The sequence below is a fragment of the Euprymna scolopes genome, chromosome 38 (assembly GCF_053919585.1).
Source record: "Euprymna scolopes isolate OS-2025 chromosome 38, ASM5391958v1, whole genome shotgun sequence".
Classification (NCBI taxonomy): domain Eukaryota; kingdom Metazoa; phylum Mollusca; class Cephalopoda; order Sepiida; family Sepiolidae; genus Euprymna; species Euprymna scolopes.
In genome coordinates, this window is record NC_136519.1 from 76,148,261 (window position 1) to 76,170,994 (window position 22,734).

The window sequence follows — 22,734 nt, forward strand, 5'->3', positions numbered from 1 at the left end:
TGTCGTATTTTTTTTTTTCTCATGGAAGTCACTCAAGACAAAGCATGAAGCCACTTGATGAAAAAAGCTAAAACACAAAAGCTCCTTATAGCACGACAGAAAGTGCCCACCTTCTTCGCAGCAGTTTTGACAATGCTCTCCATGTATTTGTTCCACTTCATGTTCCCTGGGAACATTAAGCCAGTGAGTTTGAATGAAGAATTTTCAGGTAGTGTATCATTGGCCATGGCTATCAGTGGTTGAGAAGGTAATTCTTAAAGGAAAGAAATTTAGTCTTGACAGCATTGAATGTTATCACCCATTTATGTCGCCACTCCACCACAGACCGGAGATCTTCCTCTTAAAGTTTCAGCCATTTCCTTTGATATGTGTTCATTCGTTTTCTCCTTGTGTCTGTTATAGAGTGTATTGTCATCAGCAAATATGCCCATCTCTGGAATAATTTTGTCAGGGAGGTTATTTATGAATTTCAGGAATAATAAAGGTCCAAGGATCGACCCCTGAGGCATACCTGCATTTATATTGTTTTAATATGTGACAGTCAAGGACAACCTGGATTTTTCTCTTATTCAAGAAGGATTTGATTATGTTAAGTATTCATCCAGTAATACCATATGATTTAATTTTCATGAGAAGACCATTGTACCATAACCTGTCAAAAGCCTTAGATATGTCTAGGGCTGCTGCCTTAGCCTCCCCTGCCTTATCCAGTGCATGGTATATATGCTCAGAGATTACAATTAGGATATTTGCAGAACTAGCTTGCCTAAATTCATACAGTTGATTGGAAAGAAGTTTAGCATCTATGAGGTGATGAACTAGTGCTTGATTAATTAAGGACTCCAAGACTTTGGCAAAGAGAAGGAGGAAGCTGATCAGATGATAAATATTTAGTAGATCAGTATTTTCACCAAGAGTCTTGTAGACTGATACTACAGAAGCAATTTTCCAGCAGTCAGAAAAGCAAGATTTGGTAAAGCATTTATCGAAGTGTTTGCAGAGAACTAGGGTAACCTCAGCAGAGCATTTTTTTTTTTAATAATATAACTGGAATAATATCAGGTCCAGATGCTTTTAAGGTGTCTAGGATTTTTATGATAACATGGGGAGAATTTTCAGATTGAGTGTGTTTTCTATCTACAAAGGAAAATCTGGAAAGGAGTTTTTTTTACTGAGTCCAAAATGGGATTGGAGGCAAAACGTTGGGCGATCAGGTTGGCCTTTTTGGTTACCATGCAAACAACCTTAAGATTTTTGGATACTGGGGGAATTGTTGACTGTCCATTATTTACTACACTGTTATAAATTTTCCAGAAATTTCGAGTTTCTATTTTCTGCAACTCTATACGTTTTCTGATGGATATTATCTTAGCTGTAACCGTGTCGCTCTTACAATTATTTCTAGCTTCTATATACTTTCGTCTATTTGCACTGGAATTATGTCGGATAAGTCTGCAGAATGCATGCTACCCTCGAGCAATGCCAGCTGCACAAGTAGAAATGAACCATTGGGAAGAGTGGGGTGGGGGGGCTATAGAACTTTTGTGTGGGAGCATCCGCTTCAATTGCTGCTTTGAACCATTCAGTAGTCTTATTTGTGCACTGCTCCACAGAAAGAGAAAAGGAATCTCTGATATGATCCCAGGTGGTTTCCCAGTCAGTCTTCTTGTAGTATCTTGTTGTTTTGAGCAATAGCTCTTCAACTTGAGGTCAAGAGTTTAGGATGATGTCTATCATAATTACAACATAATCAGCATTCCCAAGTGGATAATAGGCATTTGTTACACAATCCTTGTAGTGAGACTTGCTGATCCTGTCGATCTAGGGGGAAGGGGCAGGTCGGGAATGTTACTGTCCGTGTTAGGAAATGGAATATCGAAAAAGTAATGTCCAATGCGACCATCTGCGTCTGTATAACTAGAGAAGCCAAGTCAGTTACTGTAATGAGCACTCAAGCCATCAAATATGTATACCTGAAAACTGATACTAAGGGAGAATGCTGCATCTACGCTGTCAAAGACAAAGGTATATAGGGACGAGAGAGAACGGTAAAGGAAATATAAGTAACTAACGCTAAGTTGTAAATTTAGTCTGAAGCACATGAAGTCCTAATTGTCTAATTCTAGTTTGGATTCCCTTGTCAAAGGGAGGGTATTATGACTACAGACACTACAGTCCGTGCATGTATCTATCTGAGTCTGTCTGAGTCATTACGGCAAAGTGGGAGACAATCAGACATGTTAAAGTGGTTATAGGGGATAGAGGAATGTGAGTTAGTTTAACTTAGTGCTAAGATATCCCAAGAGCTTGCTTGGAGAAATGATTCAATATCATCTAAGTTAGTTCTAAGACCACGGATATTTGTGAAAGTGAGCATCAAGAGAGAAGGCAAATTGGTTTGTTTGAGTGTGCGTCTGGTTGGATCCATTTTTTTGATTGAGCTGTCATTTCATCTAATAGTTTCGGTTTTAGAGTGAGCGGTGTTGGACAAAGTGGTTATGCATAATACCAAACATGCAACACAAGCAGACCGTTCCAACTCTTTATATATATATATATATATATATATATATATATATATATATATATATATATATATATATAAAGTGAAATTGTGTGTGTGTATGTGTGTGTGTGTGTGTACATTTCTCTACCAAACTACTCTCTCAATTTTTAGTCTACAGACTCCAGATTTGACATAAGAGGTGTTGAGATTTGGGAAAATCTTCTTAATCGATTTTCGACCGGAAATTTGGCTGTCAAGGGGTCAAAGTTCAACGATTTGACCTTTGAAAACTCTACCAAACTCCTCCGCCAATTTTGGGTCTAAACCCTTGAAATTTTAGATGTAAGTTACCTGGATATGAGTCAAACTTTTTAGTATATATATACATATGCACATAAAGTTATGAGCAGTACATAGAGTCCGAGCAAAGCCGGGCTTAACTGCTAGTATATATATATATATATATATATATATATATATATATATATATATATATATATATATATATTAGAGAAGATCGGTTTTGAATTCTAATAAAAGGGAAGTAAATTGATATCCTTTTCGAACTTTTTAAAGAGACTGAAAGAGTTTGTTAAAGGAGACCAGTTTTGTGAGGATTTGAATCTGATCTTCTCTAATATATATATATATATATATATATATATATATATATATATATAATGTTGGTTGGTTGTTTTTGTTTTACGGCATATCAACCCTTTTCAAGTTATTTAATGCCGAATCCAAATATTTTGAAGTAAAATTTTTAATAGAATATTTGTTATTTTCAACTCGGTTTCTATTTAACCCATAGTTGGGACCCTAACAGGTACTACCACTCCGGGTCAGAGTGGACTTTGTAGCAATGGCAATTAAAGGATGACTCCACACTCCCCAAAGCCCGCAAGCTTGGGCCTCACCACTGGATATAGTTTAAGATCATATCCAGGACCATATATATATAATTTTATAAATTACTAACTAGCTCTACCTACGTATTGAGCACGTTTGAAGTAAATACTTAAAGTTTACGTATAAATTTATACTTTCGTATATTAATTTTATGTGAGTAAATGAAGTATATATATATATATATATATATATATATATATATATATATATATATATATATATATGAGGAAGATGAAAACAACATCGGTATATTTATTTCTATATTTTGTATTTTTAACTTTTTTAAATTTAGGCTAAATTAAAAAATACATATAACAAAAACAAGGCCGATAGGCATTAGCCACGTGCTCTCGTGTAATGAATGAATACGTGAATGTAGGATTGACATGAAATTCTTAAAGATAAACTAAAATGACCGAAAAATGGGCTGAAATAACTTAAATAAATAAAAAATAAATGACTTAGAATGACTTTAATTGAACTTAAGGATGAATTGAATGACCTTAAGAATGACTTGATCGCTTAAAAATAAGTGGAATCTTTCAAAAACAACTTGAATGATCTGGAGAATGACTTGAATGGCTTTGGGACTGACAGGATGTAAAGTGGGTGATCATTGTACATTAAATTAATACAGAAAAGTGATCCCCCATATTATATCACAATAAGTACAGCATATAGTAAGAACAGATACTACACTTTGATCTTGGCCAAAAGGCCAAAAAAAGCTGTATTTGCTCCCCCACCGAGCAAATTAGGCACAAGGCCGATTTTTAATGTGAGGAGTGAAGGGGAAATGGGGACCAACTCCCCGAAGAGTAGGGGAGCTGGATGGATTTATTTGCTTCCCCACTGAGCAAATTAGGCACAAGGCCGTTTTTTAATGTGGAGAGTGAAGGGGAAATGGGGACCAGCTCCCCGGGAAGTAGGGGAGCTGGATAGTGACAATTGCTATGAAGGGTTGCCCCTACATTTACCAAGGTCTTATATGTGGGATTGCTCTCACATATAGTCTTTGCTTGCAGTATCTTCCAGAACAGATACTACACTTTGATCTTTATATTTAATTTATTTTGTTTAAAGAAAAAATTACAATTAAAAAAATTCCAATATAAAATTAAAACATTTAAAAAAGTAAATTCTCCAAGAGACAAAAGAAATTTAGGCACAAGGCCCTATAAGATCTGGGGAGGGGAGTGTTGCAGGGTCTTTGTAACTAAAGTAAAAATTGGAGTCTTTGGCGACTTTACTCTTGACTGGCAACATTTACCACAATACCTCATTCACTCTGTGGAATCTAAAGCTAACTAATGAAAACCCCAGCGTTTTTACAAAAAGGATATATATATATATACAATTTCTGTGTGTGTGTGTGTGTGTGTGTGTGCGCATTTTTTTTTTTTTTATATATTAAAATGTGTGTGTGTGTGTGTGTGTGTGTGTGTGTGTGTGTGTGTGTGTGTGTGTGTGTGAAAAAAGTTCAATTCATTGGAAAAAATAAAAAGTTCTTGAATTTGGAAGAAAAATAGTTCATGTTGGGGAGTGGGAAATATAGGAAAAATGTACAAAAAATAAAATTGCCTAGTGCATTGTTAGTAAGGTCCCTCCCTAAGCTAATCTAAGTAGTTAGATCGCCTACTGTTTTCCGGGGCACCGAAAACAAGCGGGGAGATCCCTAATGGGGATTGGGAAGACTTCATATCGAGTGTTGGGAGTAAAATAAATAGATTGTTAAAAACAAAACGGTGGGGGGGGGGGATATATTTGGTTGCGACCTTCGAGTAGGGGTTGATCAGGGGATGATAAAACAAAAAGCCTCGGAAGGTTCTCTAGTGCCAAAAAATAAACAAAAAATCGAGGGACAGGATCTCATTTGTACCACCAGTCAAGAGTCTCTTTACGTTTTATTTGTCTAACCTAGCGGGATGGGCTCCGTAGGACCCAGTACCGCATGTGGCATGCCTATGATGGTAACACGAATTCAAACTAAAGCTTAAAAAGCTTAGAACAGCATCTATTAACAACAGAACTTTGATCTTAACCAAAAAGTCCAAGCACAAAAGTGTTACGGACAGACCGACCGACAGACCGACGACATAGTGACTTATAGAGTCGCTTGCACGCAACTAAAAATATAAACAAAACTTATGATTGTAGGTTGATTTTTTTCCTTTCATAACTGGAATGCATTTTATCAGTATATATATATATATATATATATATATATATATATATATATATATATATATATATATATATATATACTAGCATGGGTGCCTGGCGTTGCCCGGGTGTTTGGAGGTGTATGCTGAGCAAAAAAAAAAACAAAAAAAACGTTCAATTTTTTTTTAACTTCGACCTCTATTATGACCTCTTAACATTTATTGTTTTGGGCTCAAATCGAATTATTAAGTTAGATCCATGTCCAAGGAACCTATATCTAAAATTTAAAGTGTTTAGACCCAAAATTGTCGGAGGAGTTTGGTAGAGTTCTCAAAGGTCAAATCGTTGAACTTTTACCCCCTTAACAGCCAAATTTCTGGTCGAAACCCGATTAAAAAGATTTTCCCAAATCTCAGTACCCTGTATATCAAATTTCGAGTCAGTAGACTAAAAATTGACAGCGTTATTGCGTAGGGAAATGTACACAGACAGACAGACACGTTCACTTTTATAGATGTATAGATATATATATATATATTAGTGACTGGACGATTCCAATACTTTCCCCGATTCTGATACAATTACTGATTCTGATATAATTACCGATTTTGATTCTTTATAAATCTGTAAATATTTAACTATAGAATTTTATAGTTATTTTCCTCGATTTCTGTAAAAAAATAAAACACATTTTAAATATGCAGATATTTTTTCTAAACGTAAAATTGCACTTGTGGAGGATGATCTATTGATTTTAGCTGTACTGGTAATTTAAAATCAATAAATATTTATTATTTTTATTACTACTTATGATTTTATTATTACCAGCAATGGAAGATTTTGCTTTAAACAAAATTAAATAAAAAAGGTAATTAAAAGAATCGTTTTGGCATCGAAAAATAGGCACAATTTTTTCCATTCCGATACTGATTCTGATACTGATACCCCCAAATTTGTTGATTTTTCCGATTCCCAATTCCGATAATCGTCCCAACACTAATAAACACACACACACACACACACACACACACACACACACACACACACACACATACATATATATATATATATATATATATATATATATATATATATATATACTAGCAAAAGTACCCGTTATTGACTGGGTTAAAAAACAGCCTACAGAAAATGGACTCTGATTTATGAAAGTATGATAGGTTATCAAAAGGAAGGGTTGTAAATTTGGGTTGAATTTGGGGGTATCAAAACCAAAGCAAAATATGATGAAAGTAAAAATAAAATAGATAAACCCCATAATTTATTATACCATACCTGTTCACATTGAAACACTTATCACAATATTCTGTGGATTTATATTAAAATACCTTGTTAAACTTTGTGACATATTTACATTCTATGGAGGTCAGGTGCGAACGAACACCCCATAATTTTATTATACCATATTTTTTCAAGCAGAAACATAATTATCAAAGTATACTTACACAGATAGATATGAAAAGTCTTTATTAAAGTTTGTGCCTATTTCCATTCTATAGAGGACAGGCGCGAACGCAGACCCCACAATTTTATTATACTATCCCTATTTAAGTTGAAATATACTTATCAAAGTATTATTATGTACATCTATATCAAAAACACGCTTTTTTTTTTTAAGTTCTAAATTTTTTATTTCCATACTTTGTGGACCAGGCGCGAACGCAGACCCCACAATATTAATGAACCTCCGTTCTGCCAGATCAAACATACCCATTCCTGTGTCTCGATACATCTTCTATCATTATATGTAATCAGTTTTTTTTAAATAGTCAACCATATAGGAGTCTATTCGTGACCAGACACACACACACACACACACACACACACACACACACACACACACACACACACACACACACACACACACGCACACACATACACACACATACACATATTCAGCTTTATATTGTGTGTGTGTGTGTGTGTGTGTGTGTGTGTGTGTGTGTGTGTGTGTGTGTGCGTGCGTGCGTGCTGACAGGTGTGTTTTTTATTTATCTCACCCCACATTAAAATCACTTGCTTTTGATAATAATACGGGCTGTCACGCACTGTTTTTGTTCTACAAATATATTCCAGTCTTCTACTCTCATAAGAAAACATTAAAAGTCTCGGTGTTAAGCAGCATGACAAAACTGGGTCTTTCATCAAACGTATCGGATTAAAAAACATTAAACAAACACTTTTTTTTCATTATTATCATTATTATTATTATTATTATTATTATTATTAATAATAATAATAATAATAATAATAATAATAATAATAATAATAATAATAAACTGCTGCAAAGAACATAAAACACTACATGGAAACAAGAACATTGAATCCACATATCTATAAGTTCTCTAACCCAACCCTACCCCATTGCCACATAACCTCCCCCTCCCCCCAAAAAAGAGCGAGACCAAATAACTAAGTAGGGTCAAGGAGGAAGGAAAGATCAATTAACTGACCAGACCTCAGTCGGATAAGTGCGAAGAGAACTGGGACCTTGGGGAGGCTTATTACCACTCAAATCCCAGTAAAGACCAATAGATGCTGCCAACTAGAAATCAGTTGCAAGCAGCTGTTGCGGTAAAACACCACAGGCTCTTTGCAAGCTTCTTGTGAACCAATAATAATAATAAATTTTTAAAAAAATACCACCAAGATCTTCAGCCAGGATATCCAAATGGAGTTTGGTATGGAAAAGTGCGCACTACTAGTTATAAGAAAGAGAAAACTAGAGACGACAGAAGGCATGAACTACTCAACCAAACGGAGATGAGGGCACTAGGGGGACGAGACGCCCATAAATACCTAGGAGTACTGGAAGATGACACCGTCAAAGCAACAGAAATGAAAGAGAGAATTGGAAAGGAATACCTCAGGAGAACAAGAAAACTTCTCGAAACCCAATTAATAGCAGAAACCTATTAAAAGGCATAAATACATGGGCAGTATCACTAGTAAGATACTCTGAACCATTCATAGGGTGGAGTAAAGAACAACTGAGACAACTCGATCAGAAGACTAGGAGACTCATAACCATGCACAACGCACTACAGCCGAAGGACGATGTTGACCGACTCTACGTAAAAAGGAAAGACGGCGGGAGGGGACAGGTTAATATAGAAAACTGTGTGAATGACAGCAAAAAAGAACTAGAAAAATACTTAATGCAAAACACTGAAAGAATAATCATAGCAACGAGAGACACGGAAAAAAAATCAATAAAACAGAAAACAGAGAGACAAAAGATAAGACAAGAAAATAAAAGTGGGAAGAGAAACAACTACACGGAAGATTCATTGCTCTTCTTTGATCTTAAATTGAATTTATTCTATCTATCTATCTATCTATCTATATATATATATATATATATATATATATATATATATATATATATATATATATATCCGTCTGTCTGTGTCTGTGTGTGTACATTTCCCTACGCAATAACTCTGTCAAATTTTAGTCTACAGACTCGAAATTTAATATACAGGGTACTGAGATTTGTGAAAATCGATGTGATCGGTTTTTGGCCAGAAATTTGGCGATTAAGGCGTCAAAGTTCAACGATTTGACCTTTAAGAACTCTATCAAACTCCTCCGACAATCTTGGGTCTAAACACTTGAAATTTTAGATATAGGTTCCTTGGACATGGATCTAATTTAATAACTTGATGTGAGCCCAAAAATTTTAAGCGGTTATAATAGGGGTCAAAGTTAAAAAAATTGACCGCTTTTTTTTTCTCAACGTACACCTCCAAATATCCGGGCAACGCCGGCCACCCATGCTAGTATATCTATGAAAGTGAAAGTGGCTGTCTGTCTGTGTATGTCTCTGTGTGTGTACATTTCCCTACGCAATAACTCTGTCAATTTTTAGTCTACAGATTCGAAATTTGATATACAGGGTACAGAAATTTGGGAAAATCTATGTGATCGGTTTTCGGTCAGAAATTTGGCTGTTAAGGGATCAAAGTTCAACGATTTGACCTTTGAGAACTCTACCAAACTCCTCCGACAATTTTGGGTATAAATACTTGAACTTTTAGATATAGGTTCCTTAGACATGGATCTAACTTAATAACTTGATTTGAGCTCAAAACAATAAATTCTAAGGAGTCATAATAGGGAACAAAGTTTTATAAAATTGACCGCTTTTTTTTTTTTTTCGCTCAACATGCACCTCCAAATACTCGGGCAACGCCGTGCACCCATGCTAGTATATCCATAAAAGTGAACGTGTCTGTGTGTGTGTGTGTGTGTGTGTGTGTGTGTGTGTGTGTGTGTGTGTGTGTCTGTGTGTGTGTCTGTCTGTCTGGCTGGCTGGCTGTCTGTCTGTCTGTCTGTGTGTCTGTGTACATTTCCCTACACAATAACTCTGTCAATTTTTAGTCTACAGACTCGAAATTTGATATACAGGGTAGTGAGATTTGCGAAAATCTATATGATCTGTTTTCGGCCAGAAATTTGGCTGTTAAGGGATCAAAGTTCAACGATTTGACCTTTGAGAACTCTACCAAACTCCTCCAACAATTTTGGGTATAAACATGTGAAATTTTAGATATAGGTTCCTTGGACATGGATCTAACTCAATAACTTTATTTGAGCCCAAAACAATAGATGTTAATGGGTCATAATAGGGGTCAAAATTTAAAAAATTTACCGCTTTTTTCTTTCTTTTTTTTTTTTTGCTCAACATACACCTCCAAACACCCGGGCAACGCCGGGCTGAATGCTAGTAATAAGATAGAATTAAAATAAAATGATGCGGAAATTTAAACTACCAAATTCCTCGTAATATATAATATTCAATAAAGGATTTATTCTATAATATTACATATGCAATCTACATAAATAAAAATATCATAAAATAAAATATGCATCAAGTGCGCTTGAAAGCCAAATCACAACGCAATATTAGGAAAATAAATAAATATTTTATTTGTTTAAAATTTATAACAAATATATTTCAGAGCTATAGAAAGAAGAAAAGAAAAAAAAAAGAAAACAACCTACTGAAGATGGGGTTTAGCTCTGAAATATATTTATGTCATAAATTTCAAACAAATTAAATATTTGTTTTGTTTTTTTTCCTAATATTACGTTGCGATTTGGCTTTCAAGAGCACTTGATGCGTATTTTATTTTATTCAAATTAAATCAACGTTTCTATATGGAATTCATACCCTTGACGTTAAAAAATATAATATTTAAGCATACTGTAGGACGTAGCAACGCCGGACGGGCAGCTAGTTGAATAATAAGTGTTTAAAAAAATGGTTTCAGTTGTTTAAAACGCGGTCAGATTTTATGTGACGTAAAAAAAATCAATAAGATTTATTGATGGTCCATTGATTTAGTGTTACGTTCATGTTAAAAATTCCGTGTTATTATGAGACATTTTTCAGGCGAATGTCTATCAAGATTTTTAACACAATGACCCTCGCCCCTCTGGTTCTGTGGGCGTCAGCCATTAAACGATTATCAGCAAAAGCTAATTTTACAGGTGATTATTACGATTATTGGAATTGTTGTTCTTATCTCGAATGTTATTTTCACAACATTTCAGCCGATGTAACTTCCGGCCTTCTTCTTTAGATGTATCTTGTTACACTCAGGAATGTTTCTGTCAGACTCGACAATCTATACGAAATTTCACATGGAACCCACGAAGTATCTTACCCCCGAGCTCTCATCCACGACTAGCTAAAAGTCTTAAGTAGTTTGTAATTGTATTCTTAATATCACCCGCACTGGGGATTGAATCCCCAATTTCCCAGAATTCTATCGCTTAGAATTGATTATTATTTTAGCACTTTATTCGTTATGCAATCAGTCCTTGCATACAGTGTGAGAATAACACCGAAAGATGAAAACGATAATTCGAATAATCCAAATAATCCAAATTATCAATCCTTGTTTCAAAAATTCTGAAAACTATTTTGTTTTGTTGTTTCTTTTTCATTTTTGTGCTTGATTAAAAAATAAAAAAGAAAGAAAATCAAATTTTATAACTAAACGACGATCGACGATCTCTCAACGTCATTTTGCAAACATTGGAGATAATTCCAAATAATTCAAACATTTGCAAGATTTTAAAAAAACATTTTAAACATGGAGAGAGTGGGGAAGCTACAAATTCCTATTAATCACTTCAAAATGATTTCTTTTTATATGAATATAAAACTATATTTTATTTTATTTTATTTTAATTTTGTTTTGTTTGGAATCCTTTGCGATGAGGCTTCATAATTTTTGTATTGATTTTTTTTCTGGACGTTTTATCCTCATCTTCATGGTTGTTGTTATTTTACCACGTTTCGGCCAACTATTTCTCTGGCCTTCTTCAGGTGGTTAACCACGATGGGATAGTAATGCTGAGTCTCTTAACTGCATCCTCAGTAATTACTGCCTTCCATAGTTGTTGTCGTCTCACCACGTTTTGCTTTGCTTGCTTGGGTAGGATTGAAGCCATTATCTTCAGACAATGTTCACCTGGAACCGTAGAAACTCAATGTATCTACCTACTGCGTCACGGACCCTAAAGGTCATTTTTGTCTTCAGATCCCAAACTCACAGAGTCTATGCCATTTCTGAAATTACGTTTTCCCTGTTGATTGCAATATGTTGTTGATCCTGTGCAGTTCTAGGAGATCCACCTTTGGGGCCCGTGGCGCAATGGACAAAGGTGTTGAATCCTTGACAACAACAATTATGGAAAGCATTAATTACTGGAGATAAGTTACGAGACTCAGGATTCCTGTTCCTTCATGGTTAATCACTTGAAGAAGGCCTGAGGATGTGTTAGCTAAAATGCGGTGAAACAATAACAACTATGAAGATGATGATAACAGTCTGAAAAAAAGTGAATACACAAACATTAAGTTGTTGCGTAAGTTCGCACCGTTTTTGTTTTATTTTTTAAGAAAATCAAAGAATTTTAACAACAAAAGTAATTTCGTGTGGAACCATAGCTCCAAGTTTTTGTGTGAATCCCATCGACTAAAGGTGGCATGAAATTGTCGCAAAATCACGCTTCATCTTTTCACCCAATTCTCTACATGTCGGATGGCCATCTTCCTTCAAAAGAACCCTGAGTTGGTCTTTATCTTTCTTGATTGGTCTTCCTGAACGAGGAGCGTAATTGAGGTAAAAAAATCTGGTAAACCAATCTCGAGCAGTTCTCTCAGCTATAGCGTTTTCTCCATATATGGCACAAATAGCCTTAATCACTTCACTCTCTTTTTGGCCTCGATTAAAGGCGAAAAGAAGGAGGTGTCGAAAATGTGCTTTTTTTATATCTACTTAACAATCCATGTGAAAAACAATAAAAAAATTATATGAGTAAAAAAAACGATGACCATTATCTTATAGAACAGAATACGTGTTTTCTAATGATATGTAACAATTTGGCTAAATATCAAAACATGTTTTAGAACAAATTTTTTTATGAAAGGGCGGGAACTTGTGCAACAACCTGATATTAAACTATTTGATCAATATACGTAACTTTTTTTTGTCCGATATTTTCTTTCTGCCATGGATACGTACATCTTGAAGATTTTTCTTTTTTTTTTTTTTTTTCATAGAGGGGAGAGGAAGTTATGGACTAGCATCCAATATTTTGATTTTACCCATTTTTTTTTTCTTTTTGCTTTAATTGAGGCTTAGACACATTCTTCTCAAAAAAAGATTTTTTAGAATTCAGTATAAGTATCTTTACTTTTAAGCTGTTGCCACTGTTAAATGCGAGCAGTATTCATCCTAGACGGGTTGAACCGAATTCCTCCAAAGGAGGAAGTGTCAAGAGAATATGAAATTCACAAGCGACCTTCAGTTGCCTGTATATTCTGGTCATGGAAGATGATGACGTTATGTTTTTGCAGTTCTTGCAAGGAGATATCGTCTTCCTATATATTAGCTTCTGGTATTCCCAAATTGGTCACCCATCTGGTTTTGACCAGGCTCAACATTGCTTAACTCTAGTGATCTAACAGAAACCGGTGTGTCAATGTGATTATGTTGTATTGTTAAATGGCATTGTAAAAGCAGCAAATTATGCTAAAACATCTGAAGAAAACTTTATCTTGCTCTCGTGACTTTTTGTCCTGTCCTCGGCTCCCAAATCAGCAGAGTCTATGCCATTTCTAAAACGGCCTTTTCCCTGTTGATTACCGTGTATTGTTGGTCCTGTGCTGTTCTAGGAGGTCCACCCTCTCAGGCTTTGCTTTCTCTCTTTGAGAAGAGGTTAGTTTATTGCTAGTCACCTGAGGTGTCCTTACTGGGGAATGCCGAAGGGGCTGCCCAGGCAATTTTTGCAGGTCAGCGTGCCTCTCCTCGGGGCGCTGACGTCTCAATCCCATTTTCCGGCCCTGGTGTCTAAGTTCTTGCAGTGGTAGAGAACTAAACAACCCCGCCTCCTCCCAGGCTTTGCTTTGTATCTTATAGAAAGTGCTAATTTATTGCTAATTGTCTAAGGCGCTTCCTAATGGGGGCTGTCCAAGCATTTTGCGCAGGCTAGAATGCTCCTCCTCATGAGGAGCTTGATCTCCAATTCCACTTCCCGGCCCTTGTGTCACATCTTCCCGATGTGGGAGGGATATGAATACCGACCTTCATCATGCTTGTCTAGCGTTAACTTTATTCTTTTTTCATGCTTGTAATCATTCGGTACGGGGGGGGGGGGTAGCAACCCGACCGTTTTAGTTGTTGATGACTCTGATAAATGCTGTCATCTGCCAAAGGTCACCTCTTTCAGTGGGTCTCCCAACAATCGTCCATCATCGGTCTAGTGTAATGCTTCTGGGTTTTTTTTTTTTTGGTTTTTTTTAAACCATATTGCCTCCTTTGTATTCGTCACCCACCCACCCCCGCCCCTACACATGTAAGGCTTTTAATGAGGACAATGTAAAAGCAAGATATAAATGTGCCGTCCATTAAAAATTTGAATAAGTCTTATTCTCTTAGAACTTACAATTTTATGGGACACGGATTGTAGTCTGACATCAGCCAGGAGGGGAGAGGGGACGCCCGGCCTTGCCCCGGTCGTAAAATACGCTTAAATACATATTTTAATTCATGCAGATTTCATATTTATTATTACAGAGTCAATTCTCTATTGAATATTATATTGTACCTAATATATGATACTGATTTCAAAAGTTTTTAAAAAAATGACTTTGGTGGCATCAGCTAGAATTATATGCTGTTATTGGACCAGTAGTTTAAGAGTTTATCGGTTAAATATTTGCACAGACAGACACACACACGTCTACTGTTTTATTTATATAGATGATATGAGCTAGGTTATTATAAACATTTATTGCCATGAGTTGGTGTACTTCATACGGTATACAGCATAATTACGTTGGTACACCAGTTCTCAATGGATCACTGAAGTTAAGCAGTCAGTAGCAGATCGGTGACCATTTAGGAATACCAGGTGCTGTATGTAGGAGGATGTGAAAATCTTACAAGACCTGCAAAAACCTTACATCATTATCTCCCCTGCTGGAGATATACATGTGGCTGAGGATTGCGGTTGAATTTCATACTCCCAAGGAACTTCCTCCTTTGAAGGAAACCGTGTAGTAGCTAATGAAAAGGGACACTTTGGGTCGCCATCAACTATAGTCGACCACTTAGTTTATCTTATTATACTAAATCTGAGTTAATCAACGTTTGTTTCCATAAGACTTTTTTTCCTATGTATTTTAATCATGCTAAAATGTTCCTCAATTTTGGCATAAAGTCATGTTAAAAAAAAAAAACCCTTCCATTTTAATTGTTCTAATCTGTTTGACATAGTCTGGGTCCTTTCTCGGTTGATGGTCTTGTTTCTGTCAGGTTGAGGTATGGCTTTGTGCAGTTCAAGGAGGTCCACCCTCCTAGGTATTATCATCTCTTTGAAAAGGGGTTAGCTTATTGTTAATCAGCTGAGGCGCCTTTACCGGAGAATGTTGACAGAGCTGCTCAGGCCTTATTTTGCGGGTCACAGTTCACATGCCACTTGTATGCTGATTTTTCAATTCTCATCTTCTGACATTGTGTCACATCTTCCCATGGTAGGAAGGAGGTAGATACTGTGTTGGACATTGTATACTGGGTGTTTGAGAGAAAACTTTTTTCCAAAACTAAGAAAAAGCGTCATATCCTGGCCAATAATTGATGTATTCTCAAAGTGCGAAGTACATCTCTTAAAGGATTTAATTCTGAATACAGTTAAAGAAATCGCCTTAGCAGTTATTTTAATGGCTAAAAAAAAAAAAAAACAAATCTAAAATGTGCTACACTTTGTATCAAATTTCAATTATGTAGACCAAATATTCAGAGAAAAGTTTAGTAAAAAAACTTTTCACACACACACACACCGACAAGGTGACGTTATATATATATATATATATATATATATATATATATATATATATATATATATATATATATGTAGGAATAAAAATCAATACGAAAAATACATAAATGTTTATATCTTTTCTGTATTGATTTCCTATGTGTTGACGTGTAGGAATGCAAAAAGTCTTTTGAAAAAAAAAACGAGAATGTTTCTACCAAAAGCACATAGTTTTCGACTGATCCTTCAGTCTTCCACACACATATATATATATATATATATATATATATATATATATATATATATATATATATATATATATGTATATGTTTTTATTATATATGTTTTTATTACCATTTTTAATGTTTCAATTACCGGCGTCATGTTAACGATCCGGTAATTTCAACAGACTTCACAGAAATAAATTGTGAAGTCTAATGAAATTATTGGATCTTTAACATGACCCTGGTAATTGAAACATGTGTAACCAAGCAGATTAAAAACGATAATAAAAACATATTTTGCTCTACTGAGCACTTTCTTCATGTTTTTTACCATTTACTCATTAAATATATATATATATATATATATATATATATATATAGATGTATATATATATATATATATATATATATATATATATATATATATATATATATATATATATAGATGTATCTATCTATCTATCTATATATATATAGATGCCTATATATGTATATATATATATATATATAGATGTATATATATATATATATAGATGTATATATATATATATATAGAGAGAGAGATGTGTATATATATATATACATCTCTATATATATATATATATATATATATATATATATATATATATATATAGAGAGAGAGAGAGAGAGAGAGAGAGAGAGAGAGAAACATTTTCATGTTAAATTCCACGCAGAATATAGAAACAATTATCTAATAAGCAACGATAAAAATGGATAAGTAATTAATTAACGCTCATTTTTCAAAGAAATATGCAAATTAGTTAAACTTCATGTAGTCACTCGCATATCCATGGCTGAGTGTATTAAGAAAATCATTTAAATATTTTTTTAAATAGAAAAAGTAGGTTTTAATATCAATGTCAGGGCGAGGGAAATCTCAACTTTATAGATATGCAGATACATATTTCGATTGATTTTCTATATCGAACTTTAATCAATCAGAAACAATCTATGCGGAATCCGAGCATCTGTTTCTGAATTCTATCTACAAAATCACATTTGTGCTTTCTATGCAGTTAAACTGACGAAAAGGTTACGTCACTTTGAATAGCTAACATGCGCCTTATTTGTGCACAAATGAAAAACACCTTTAGCCTCTGGCTATTGACATCAGAATATACGGAATAATCAGATAGACACACCGGTAGTCGTTAAGTCACCAAAGTTAAGCAACGTTGAGCCTGGTCATTACTAAGTGGATGACCATTTGGAAATACCAGGCACTGTCAATGTTTTCCTGTAAGAACTGCAAAAACCGCACGTCGTTATCCTCCCTAATGGGGATATACATGCTACTGAGGACCACTTGTGAATTTAATATTCTCATGAAACTTCCTCCTTCAGATGAAGCTGGTTCAATCCACCTACGGTGAGTGACACTGGCTTTATTGGCATCAGAATGTGGACTTCCTAAAATAGCAACATCTCTGAATATGGACTTGCTTTTTAATAATAATACTAACTCTGCAAATCTCAAGAACTAACTCATTATGGTTATACTAGCACTTTTTTGTTCATTCAGACTTATAACATTTTCTTCATCTTGACATTGGATTTTTAATATAGTACCTCCACCTTCAAGACACATGAACAAATAATAATCTCTACTAACATTTTTCTATTATTTGTTGAACAAAGATGTGAAATAAAGCTGATAGGATCTCTCTCTCTCTCTCTCTCTCTCTCTCTCTCTCTCTCTCTCTCTCTCTCTCTCTCTCTCGCAAGTGTCTGTCGCGACCGACAATGCTATAGAGGTCAAAACTATGGCGTCTTGGATCGACGTATTTGGAGTTTTTTTAGGTTTTTCCATCTCATCTCTGTCTTTTCGGGCATAAATTTTGTCTCGCCAAGCATCCCGATCCTGGGATCATGCTGTCCATTGCTCACATTCCACACCAAAATTCCTAAGATCTCGCTTTAAAACATCCTTGAATCTGAGACGCGGACGACCAATAGGCCGTGTTCCCTCTTTCAGAACACCATGCAATACATTGTGAGGTAGGCATTCACATGACGTTTGGTTTACATGGCTTACCCACCAAAGTCTCATAAACTTAAGTTTTGAGGAAAATGTACCTGAACCTGTTCGTCTGAAGAGCTCCTCCCATGACACACCAATGACACTGTCCTCCCATGACACACCAATGATTGATCGGAGACATCTTGTATGGAAGGCACTAAGCCTGGAATCTTGAGGACGATATGCAGACCATGTCTCAGCCCCATAGAGAAGGACACTCAACACACACGCTTCGTACACATGGACTCTCGTCTTGATGGTCAGATGCTTATTCTTCCAAACGCACTACGTGAGCCTCCCAAATGTGGTAGAGGCTAGGCCAAGTCGCGTGCTAATTTTGGGGTCAAGAATAATGCTGTTGGCGATGGTCGCACCAAGGTATTTGAATTTATCCACATTCTCCAGGGTTGTATTATTTATTGTAAAATTAACACTCTCTGATGATTGGGAAAGAATGACGGTTTTCTTAAAACTGATTATTAGTCTGATAGGATATAAAATGTTAGAATATAATTATCTCATTTAATTTACTTCTGACTAAATCCATTAATTATTTCTATAAGGGTTATGTCCCTTTCAAATATTGCTAGATTAGAGAAAATTGATATGTGATAATTTTGAAAATTATGACGTAGCTTTAGTCACAGGCAGACACTGAATCTCGATGATGGTAATAAAATGACGCGTTTATCGAGAATAAATTTGTACATCAACTAGTAATAACTACACAAGTGCTTTTCACCAGTGTAAGTTCATGTTGATTGATAGCTTTGTCTCCCGAATGATGTTTGCAGAAAAGAAAAAACTTTGAAGATGGGGAAATGTTTATAGACATTTTTATACAGAAATAATCGCCCCTGAGGTTAAACAATCTATTAATTATTCGCATAAGAGTTACGCCCCCTTCAAATAATGGTAAACCCGAGAAAAATGAGTTGTCATTATACGAGTTGCAGATATTGATGGTGCGGAACTCTAAAAAAAAAGGAACTCTTGTCATGGACGTATCTCAGCAGCAGAGATGCGTCATAGAATTCCTCCATGCAGAAAAAATTGAACCGATCAACATTCACCGGCGCCTATAGAACGCTTATGAAAGTGATGCAGCTGATATCAGCACAGTTTGGAGATGGGCTTGCAGATTTCAGAGTGGCGACAGAGATGTGAATGGCAAATCACACTCTAGACTTATTAGGTTGATGCAAAAATAATGTCCTTTTTTTATATATATAGCTGAACGTCAAAAAACGACATTATATTTGCACCAACCTAATGTCTGGAACGTGATTTGCCATTCACATCTTTGTCGCCACTCTGAAATCTGCAAGCCCATCTTCAATCTATCGTATTAATATATAGATTCTTACATCATATTTTGAAAGAAGGAGGACTAAAAGATAAAAGATTAAACTAGAAAAGAAGATTAGGGCTACTCTATAAAATAAAACGCACCTACTGCTCCTATCTTTGGGGAATGTGGAAAAAGAAACCATTATGAATTAATGTTTTGTTCGATCAATAAGATAATTATGTATGAGGACAGAATATTCAAATATATCAAATACAACCTGGCAACGCCGGGTACTTCAGCTAGTCTATATAATAAAAAAGGAAGATCAGTGATGTTTGTATTATGTTGGTGCAAAAATAATATCGTTTTTTATATATAGAGTTGAACATAAAAAAAAACGACATTACTTTTTGCACGACCAAGGCATCAAAAGAGACTGGCAAAAATGCATTGAGAATGGTGGGAACTATGTAAAAAAATAAATTCTGGAGCACAAAAAAATAACCCGTTTTAATGGTACCACTACCGTTTTTGTAGCTCTTCAACGTTTTAGTTTTTGAGTTAAAAAAGATAAGAGGCCTTACTTTTGTATTGTATGATATAATATCTTTGAAAACTATGACGTAGATTCAGTCACAGGCAGACGTTGAATTTATCTAGAATAAACTTGTACGTCAACTTGTAACGGTTACTCTTGACTGCTACAACTGCTTTTCGCTTGTGCGTTAAAAGTTCAAGTCGACAGCTGATACCGCCTCCATCCACAACATAGTTTGTAGCAGGTGGATGAAATGACCTGGAAATCCTCATTGTCTTTATAGAATTACATATCAGAATTGTGACTAGATTACAGGCCATCCGACAATTGGTGATTGGGTAATCAATATTAATTATCATTTGATTTGTTTATTTATTTTTTTTTATTTTATTTTGATTTCTAGTTTTAATTTGTATGAAAAATATCTGATTACAAATTACATATTATTTATTTATTTTTTTTACTAGCGCAGAGCACCCAGCCTTGCCCGGTCATAAAATATGCTTAAATATATTTTGATTCATACAGATATCGTATTTATTATTATAGAGTCAATTCTCTATTGAATATTATATCTGCATATAGTACTGATTTTAAAAGTTACAAAAAAAAATTTACTTGGGTGCCATCAGCTAGAATCGAAACCAAAACATTTAGTGCTCCAGCCATGTTCCCTACCGTTTGAGCTATTGGTAGATAAGAAGGATTTTAAATTAAACTATTTCAACGTATGAATGAATTTGCATATATGCAAAAGTAATAGAAATATGCTTGCCATCAATTGAAATGAATGGCTCTCGTCTTTGGGAGATCTCATGTTTTGACAAGCTTCTGGGCTTGACCTTTACTCCTGATTTTAAATGGAACACATACATTAAATCTGTTGCCAAGGCCGCTGGAAAAATGGTGGGATCTTTCTATCAATCCAGTAGATATCTCACTGCAGATGCAATTCTCTATCTATATAAGAGCTAGGTACGTCCAAGGATGGAGTACTGTTGCCACATCCGGGCAGGAACTGCTAGAAAGGACTTATCCTGCCTTGATAGAGTTCAAAATAGACTTCATAGCCTCGTGGGATGTCCTTTTCTCTTCCCTGCAACCTCTTTCTCGTAGAAGAGATGTTGCGAGTTTGTCTCTGCTTTATCATTATTTTCATGGTAAGTGCTCGGTTGAGCTTCAATCTATGGTGCCCCCTCGCCAGACTTTCACAAGAAACACTTGTCTAGCAGAAAACACTATCACTAATTTCCCCCACTCTTTATCTGTACCTAAGCCTAAACGTAGATTCCATGAACAAAGCTTCTTTCTTAGAACTGCACGCCTGTGGAATTGTCTTCCGTTTTCCTGCTTTCCAGCTGACTACAATATGGTTGTCTTCAAGTCTAACGTAAACAAGTTTTTGATGAACCGTTCCATATAAGTTAACAAATTTACCGAATTTCCATTATTAACGATTACTATATTGTCCAATTTCTACTGTACACTTTTAAACCCTTATCCTCGAGTGGCCTCTTGGCCTTGATAAGTGGTGATGCCTATGTAAAAAAAAAAAAAATGTCGGCTAGTTGAAATGGACATTTTGCATTTCAACTTTCTAATATATTTCTGTATGCGTTATTCATCCATTCAAACAAAGGTTTTACTCATTATAAACCATCCTTAGTGTATGATTACTATTTTTTGTTAATTTCAGTGTTAGGTGACCAGTGGTTTAAGAGTTTATCAGTTAAATATTTTCACACAGACATATACACATACCTGCATCCACTGTTTTATTCATATAGATTTATTTTTTACTCTTTTCACCCTAAACAAGACATATTACCAGTTGGAGCAAAAAGGGTTACTGTTTGGGATCATGTCTAGCAGGAAACTGTGGGGAGTTGAGCAGCAAGATGTTTGTTCACATTAAACTTCTGCATGTTAGTACAGCCAGGGAAGCAGGAGACAGGGAGGGAATTTCAAAATCTAGCAATTCGAGGGAAGAAACTATTAGATTAGGAGGTTTTCTTGCAATAGTGAAGGGTTGGAATTTTGCTGTTTTTTGGGGTAGTGGTGGGACGATTCTGATCCAATTACCAATTTTATAGTAAATTCACGATTCTGATACAAGTATTTTAGTGGCGAATGCTCTGACGAACTGCAATCACCGACCGATTTTGATTCTTTATAAATCTCTAGATATGTAATTATAAAATGGTTATTTTTTCCCAATTATCATCAAAACACATGTAAAATGTGCAGATATTTTCTCAAGCATAAAAATACATTTGTGGAGGAAGGTGATTTATAGATTTTAGTTTTACTGGTAGTTTGAAATCAATAAATATTTATTTTATTATCTAGAATATAAATCTCACCTGTCTGTTTAAATGTATGTATGTATGTATGTATGTACATCGACAGATGCAACAAATTTTCACGAGATCAGTATCGTTTTAAAGTTTGACCCTTCGGATGACAAATATAAAAAAATTGGCTAAAAACATTAATTCCTTCACCCTCAACTGGGTACTTTTCTACATGAAGGGGTCGCTTTTTTCGCCGATATTTTCGATTGACTAGCCTTAATTTAAACTTTCGCCACTTCCTGTTTGGCGATGGACGCAACGGCAAAGACGTCACTTCTTTTTTTTTTTTCACATTCTTTTCCGCCTTCGAGCCTGCCTGCTTGCTACCACTTTTTTTTCTTTCTTTGCT

At 35.1% G+C, this 22,734-nt stretch overlaps 1 protein-coding gene and 1 pseudogene across 6 annotated transcripts in view; one reads left to right on the forward strand and one right to left on the reverse strand.

Annotated features, from left to right (window-relative positions):
* The window catches only part of LOC145263189 (uncharacterized), a 281,188-nt gene that overhangs the window by 252,410 nt on the left and 6,044 nt on the right, over window positions 1-22,734 (forward strand). The window lies entirely within an intron of this gene.
* On the reverse strand, window positions 3,926-4,148 carry LOC145263421 (U2 spliceosomal RNA; annotated as a pseudogene).